The sequence below is a fragment of the Podarcis pityusensis genome (genome assembly GCF_964106645.2).
Source record: "Podarcis pityusensis genome assembly, chromosome: 1".
Taxonomy (NCBI): Eukaryota; Metazoa; Chordata; class Lepidosauria; order Squamata; family Lacertidae; genus Podarcis; species Podarcis pityusensis.
This window is the reverse complement of record NC_138028.1, coordinates 104,224,492-104,230,186: the sequence shown is the minus strand read 5'-3', so window position 1 is coordinate 104,230,186 and position 5,695 is coordinate 104,224,492. Positions and strand designations below refer to the sequence as shown.

At 41.8% G+C, this 5,695-nt stretch overlaps 1 protein-coding gene across 1 annotated transcript in view; it reads right to left on the bottom strand.

Annotated features, from left to right (window-relative positions):
* LOC308475555 (uncharacterized protein) overlaps positions 1-5,695 on the bottom strand; it is a gene marked incomplete at its 5' end in the record, with an annotated part of 499,606 nt that overhangs the window by 270,423 nt on the left and 223,488 nt on the right. The gene's annotated exons all lie outside the window — the stretch shown is intronic.

The window sequence follows — 5,695 nt, the reverse complement described above, 5'->3', positions numbered from 1 at the left end:
TCTCTACTTGTGTGCTGTTCTGTATTGTCCACTGATTGCTTGCATACCTTAGGCTGTAATATAGACCAGATAAGCCTCTCTGAACATGGTGGGACTACTGAGTAAACATGCTTCTACTTGTAAACATACTCAGGACCTGTGCTATTTGTCTAGAAAACATGGTGCCGGAACCACTGTAATGGCAATGGTGCCCACGTGAGAGGTGCCAGAACTCCGTTCCGGCGAATTCCCGCTGAAAAAAGCCCTGCTCAAGACATTAGTTTAAATCAATTTCAATTAGCACCCACATCCAGGTTTTGGGAAGGCTCTTGCCGATATATCATTAGCTATGATAAAATGTACAAAGTGCTGAAATAAATGCCACCTCTTTACTATTCCATATTCATTTCATTTCATTCCTATTTCTTTCCCCACAGAACCCCCAAAATACATTTTGAAAGCCTGCATTCCCATACATAACCACAAGTTATAACAGTATACGTCTATAACATGGGTAGGCAAACTAAGGCCCGGGGACCGGATCTGGCCCAATTGCCTTCTAAATCCGGCCCGTGGATGGCCTGGGAATCAGCATGTTTTTACATGAGTGTCCTTTATTTAAAATGCATCTCTGGGTTATTTGCGGGGCATAGGAATTCTTTCATTTTTTCTTCAAAATATAGTCCGGCCCCCCCACAAGGTCTGAGGGACAGTGACTGGCCCCCTGCTGAAAATGTTTGCTGACCCCTGATCTATAAACTATTCCATGAACCAAAAGTTAGTATAAACCTTTGGAACTGGTTTTTGGTTTTCTGGAGAATCCGTAAACAAAATGCAGCTCCACCATTCTCCCACAAAAGGTATCTTTGTGTTTTGTTCCTCTTCCCAGTCTCAATTTGTTAGTATTCCCCCCCCCCCCATACTCTCTTGTACCAAGCACTCAAGTTTGACCTTTTCAGTCCTTTCAAAGTGTGGCTATAACAATATGTGCAGCCTGGAACAGAAATCCAATTACTGTGGTACCTCGGGTTACATACGCTTCAGGTTACAGACTCCGCTAACCCAGAAATAGTGCTTCAGGTTAAGAACTTTGCTTCAGGATAAGAACAGAAATTGTGCTCCGGTGGCGCGGTGGCAGCAGGAGGCCCCATTAGCTAAAGTGGTGCTTCAGGTTAAGAGCATTTCAGGTTAAGAACGGACCTCCGGAATGAATTAAGTACGTAACCCGAGGTACCACTATAGTAGTTTACCAGATCCTGATTCTCATTTTAATAGATTCAGTAATGCAAACTCTGAAGATTTTGTGACATGCTGATATGTAATTTTACTTATCTCCTTAAACATTTGTTCTCCAATATTTGCCACCTTTGGGCATGTCCACCACAAGTGCCTATAGTTGCCTCTCTCCACTATTCCATTTTCCAATTAGTGACATCCCAAAGTGTTTCACCCGGAATTGAAAAAGGCTTCCCCATACAGTAATTCCCACTGTACAGTATTGATACAGTTTTCCAGGACAGGAGTGTTACAGCCCGATCCAATGCATGTTTACTCTGAAGTTTTTCTCACTGTGCTTGCACACGAAAGCTCATACCAAGAACTAACTTAGTTGGTCTTAAAGGTGCTACTGGAAGGATTTTTTTTATTTTGACTATGGCAGACCAACACGGCTACCTATCTGTCACTGTGCTCAGTGAGCCATCTGAGCTTAGGAATTCAGCTGCAGAATTTGTGTTGGAAAAGTGATGTAAGAAGTGATACAGATCCGGAGTACAATTATGGATGCCTTTGTAGTCTGCCCTTAAAACCCTTGGGAGTTGTGTCCAGCTGTGTCCTTCCATGCACAGAAAGCTCTGACTGGATTAGAGAAGATGTAATGTTCACAGGTGTCTTCCCCTCTCCCACTTCCGCCTCTAGCTCCCTGCACCTCCCTTTGGAACATGGTGGGAAGTGGAGCAGAAGGGGGTGCTCAATAAAGAAGGAAATTTGCTAAAATTTCTCATTTCCTCCTGTACCCATTAATCAAAGCACCTTCCATAAGCAGAAGGGCACAACCTGAGCCCATTCATTCTCAACAGAAACATGCAAGTAGCTTGGGATGGTTATCAACGCTGACCTTGCAAAAGTTACATTATATAGGGGTGCAAAGACGAAGGGAATAAACTCTGCGCCAGGATTTGCTGCAGAACTGAAAGATTTTTAGAAAGATTGGCATCTGTAGCTGTAAATCTCAGTTTCATGCATCACCTTTTCTACGTCCCTCGCTCATACTTGCTCAATCAATGTATTGATTCAGCTAGAGTCTTTTATTCATTATTTGTGTTTATACCTTGCTGCATAGCATGAAAGTGTTCAGTACCGATTCATTGCTTATAACTATCGGTCATAACAATATAAAACAGGGAGGTGGACATTGTAGAATGAACGAGGTGAGAAATGAAACAAAAATTTATCAAGCATCGACTGCCAGCTTAATTAAAACCTGGCAGTCGATCTAGGAAATGAAATAATTGCTAAATTTCACTTAACCCAGTTAGATGCCTATCAATCCATCATACCACTTTCTATTTTACTTTTTTTAAAGTAGTTATTAACTGTAACAAAGGAAACATGCAAAAATTAAAATTAATTGAAACAAGCTTCTGCTGTATAATATTTTGCATTTGATTCATAACATTTGGATAATGTTCTTGAGAAGGAAGCGACTCAATATTGTGAGATCCTTATTACAAAACAAAAAGAAAAGCTATGTAAGGACTTTGCCCAATTGGTACCTTTTTTAAAATGACAACAACAACAGATCAGCAAGATATATTGAATACTTTGTATCAATAAACAATTAGATACATAACAGGGAAGATACTCAACCACCTTGAGTCCACACAGTAGTAGAGACATAGGTTGTGTGGTAGCTGCACTGATCTATGTTCAAGAACTGCTGGCAAAGGCATTGATTGGAACCTAAGAGTGAGTTCCTCAAGCAAAACATCTAGCATCAAAACCTAGCCCTCTAGGTTTGAATCAAAAGTGGCTTGCTAGGTGGGCCAGCCCCATTCCAGCATGTTTATGCCGCAACATCTTTCCCACCACATCACTCCTCTTGTGGTAAGCCACAGTGATCCACCTGCCAGGAAGCTAAAAAATGACTCCACCCCAACTGGTGAGCCATTTCTTCTGGCCTGGATTATGCCATATTTAAATGCATTGTACAGTGGACTTTACCTAGTTAATTTGTCTGAAATGCTATGCATTTACGCCTGTATGCTGCAGTAGGATATTGTTACAGAACCCACTGAAAACGTCCCATGCAGAGAAATGACTGAGTCTTCTAGTTTGCTATGATGCTGGAAGGAGAATGTTGAAACTAGACTTAATAAAGCCTTTCTAATTTCCATATTTTAATTCAATGGCTCCAAATTACAGGAGAAAGAGAGAGAGATCAACTGTTGGGGGTTAATTCTGCAGATTTCAATAGACTTTACTTTTAAGGAAGCAGCTGGCATCAGAAATGTACAGCCTAATTCTTCTGGGTACAGTAGTATTAAACAAACTCCTAGATTATTCAGTGGTTGAGTGTTTTGCCAGGATATCTTGCCAATGCAGTATTGTGGGCTGGCATGGTTGCAGCGGCAACAGCCTCCAATGCCAGATGCTGTGTCAGGTAGAGCAGCTGCATTGTACTAAATAAATAGCAACCATTTATAATGGGACTGCAGCTGACAGGTAAGCACAGCTGGTCAGACGTTGTTTCACTTACTGATCACAGGATGCCTCTAGCTAAGGCAGCACACAACACCCTGCTGCTAGAAGAGTCTATTTGATCAAATGGTGGGAAGCATTTTGGTAAACCTTCCTCTTGAATCCCACTGTGGGCACTGGAGCCAAATGTGGCCACTTTCAACTTGTTAATCAACTCTTTCCCTGACTTTTGAGTATCTGTATGCCTATATGTGTTGTACTGCCAACCTAGCAGTTCGAAAGCACGTCCAAGTTCAATTAGATAAATAGGTACTGCTCTGGCGGGAAGGTAAACGGCGTTTCCGTGCGCTGCTCTGGTTTGCCAGAAGCGGCTTAGTCATGCTGGCCACATGACCCGGAAGCTGTATGCTGGCTCCCTCGGCCAATAAAGCGAGATGAGCGCCGCAACCCCAGAGTCGGCCACGACTGGACCTAATGGTCAGGGGTCCCTTTACCCTTTACCTACGTGTTGTATTATCAGGCTTAACTACATGGGGCACTAAGTTAATCTCTCCCAAGCACATCATGGTTTTAAATTTTTGTGTATAGGTGAGGGGACAATTTTTGTTGGGAACGCATCGTTCAGGAAGGGAAGTTTTAACCTTTCCTCCACCCCCACACAATTCAAGAAGTGTCACTGCTCTCCACACACCCATACTGTCCAGGTAGGCTTTGAAAAAACAAGCTCCCATAGCACTAAATAGCATACATATAACTCCAATGATCTGGTCCCAATCTGGATCACATGCATACACACCATGCTGGTAAGTTGTGCTTAAAAGTCCCTGTGCACTGAAAGACAAAGTGCTAACTTTTCCTCTAGTTGGCCCCTAAGAGGAGAAACTGGCCAAATGGAGACATTTAAAGGGCAGGAGGAAGTGTAATTTTGCCTGAGGGGAAAGAGGGAACATGTGAAAATTTACAGGAGGATGCAGAAGGCTTGGAGGCTGGTAGGATATCAGCAGGGAAAGATTGCCAAGAAGAGGAAGAGAACCCTATTGCTTCTTCAACTAGTTCACAGAAGAATTTGGTGTTAAAGTTTTAAAGATGCTGTGCTTAAGCAAAAGTTACTTAAGAGGAAGGCGCCATCTGCATGACACTTTTAAAGACACATACCACTTTGAATAGTCACAGCTTCCCCCAAAGAATTCTGAGAAACTGTTTGTTAAGGGAGCTGAGAATTGTTAAGAGGCCCCTATTTCCCTCACAGAGCTACAATTCTGAGTAGTCAATCTCTCTTCCTAGGGAATGCTGGGAATTATTACGAGGGGAATAGGAGTCATTTATTTATTTAAAAGTGTTTATAAAGGGCTTACTGTTTCAAAAATAAGTGGTGTATAGTCTAAAAAGCAAACAACATGCCATTAAAACTAAATCACAGACTAAAGCTGAAACAAGCATGTTATGATGACAATAACAACAATATAGATATTTCAACTTCCTGAAATTACCCAACTGTTTTTTGATGTTCCTGATTTGGCTAAACTGCTCTCAAAATCTCCTAGTGGTTACAGATGACTGAAGCAGCAGATGAAGAAATGAATTTCTTAAAACAAAATAAACAAGCTGAAAAACCCAGAAATGCTTTCATTCAGCTGGTGAATGAAGCAAGGGCAGTGTCAAATGTGGCTTTATTATTATTATTATTTCTCTACAACCAGGCTTACCTGAAGTGTAAGCTCTGATAGTTTATCCCCATGCACCCTGCCGCTGGACTGCCTGGTTAATTTCTGGAAAATCTATTTTTAGGAAAGGGGGAAAGAAGCACTTGGCAGAACATCTTTATTTTGAAAGCAGGAACCTCAACTGCTTCCAGGATTCTTGTGCAATCCTGGAAAGAACAGAATGGCTTAGCCATGTCCTTTGCAAAAACTTGGAAAATTGTGCTAGGGGTATAGAATTCTCCCTGCAGTCTGAATCCTTTTCTTTTTCTTCTTCCCTTTCCAAAGCTAAGAAAGACCATTGTGTTTAGGATGCA